The following is a 1,604-nucleotide window of genomic DNA, read 5'->3' as shown; positions in this document are numbered from 1 at the left end:
GGACCAATCTCTAACTGGACCTGTAGTTCCATATCCTGCATACAAATGAAGGCATGCATTAATATGTGATCTGGGGGTTCCTGTGTTGAGATCTGGGCCAAAACCCTCTGCATCCTGCAGGATGGCCATGGCAACGGGGCGACAAAGACCCAGCTTCCCCAGCTTGTGCTGTGTTGCCGGGGGACACAGGCCAGCGCGGCGCTACTGATGCGTGGTTAAGGCACTGGCCTCACCCTGCAAATGCTACCGACTACAGACTGTGTTTATAACGGGGAACACACAGGAGAACTGCCACACTGCAAGTGGTCACAGTGAGTCTCTGTCCACAATACAGCGAGTCTCTGTCTACAGTACACAGTGAGTCTCTGTCCACAGTACACAGTGAATCTCTGTCTACAGTACACAGTGAGTCTCTGTCCACAGTACACAGTGAATCTCTGTCCACAGTATACAGTGAGTCTCTGTCCACAGTACCTAGTGAGTCTCTGTCCACAGAACTCAGTGAATCTCTGTCCACAGTATACAGTGAGTCTCTGTCCACAGTACCTAGTGAGTCTCTGTCCACAGTACTAAGTGAGTCTCTGTCCATGGTACACAGTCAGCCGCTGTCCACGATACACAGTGAATCTCTATCCACAGTATACAGTGAATCTCTGTCCATGATACACAGTGAGTCTCTGTCCACGGTACACAGTCAGTTGCTGTCCACGATACACAGTGAGTCTCTATCCACAGTATACAGTGAATCTCTGTCCACGATACACAGTGAGTCTCTATCCAGAGTATACAGTGAATCTCTGTCCACAGTATACAGTGAGTCTCTGTCCACAGTACGCAGTGAGTCTCTGTCCTCAGCACACCCTGAGTCTCTGTTCTCAGCACACTGTGAGTCCACAATGTCCACAATACAAACTAAGTCTCTAACCACTAATTGCACTTCCAAGCTTCTGTCCTGCCACAGCCCGCATAATCCTGTACTGGTAAAAGACAGGCAGTCTCACTTAGATTATGTCATTAAACATTAAACCGCCTGTTACTCTGCAGTCTAGTATAAATAATTTATGTCACACATGGACACATATAAGAGCTGTACAAGATCATGACAATTTAAATTTAGTTTTTATTGTTTTTTTTTTACATTTTAAAGACTACATTTTCTTTATTCAACTGGTCTCTTAAAATAACATCATAAGGAAATCCTCATAGTACATTTTTATCAGAATGTGATGCAAAACACTGTCCCAAGGCTCTAATGCTAAAAAAATAAAAAAGGAGATATAGGCGAGTTCCGCCTTGGCTCCGTCCATTAGAGGCCACCGGGGAGAATTTAGCATACTGAAGAACGCCTGTGGTCACGCGCGCGGGTCGCCGTAATTATGGATGTCGCTCTGCCGACAGGAAAAAAAAATCTCTTCGGTTGAAGCATTTTATCTTAATCACACAACGTCCCCATTTTAATTAATTTGACATTTTTTTTTCCCAGACGGACCACAAAATCTCTATTAGGAAACGTATCCTTGGATGACAAGTCACTCTAAACGCCTTGTCATATGTCGGAATAGAAAAGATAATAGCCGGGGAGGAAGAACGGTAAAAAGGTTAAG

The sequence above is a fragment of the Brachyhypopomus gauderio genome, chromosome 15 (assembly GCF_052324685.1).
Source record: "Brachyhypopomus gauderio isolate BG-103 chromosome 15, BGAUD_0.2, whole genome shotgun sequence".
Taxonomy (NCBI): domain Eukaryota; kingdom Metazoa; phylum Chordata; class Actinopteri; order Gymnotiformes; family Hypopomidae; genus Brachyhypopomus; species Brachyhypopomus gauderio.
Note: the sequence above shows the minus strand (reverse complement) of the source record.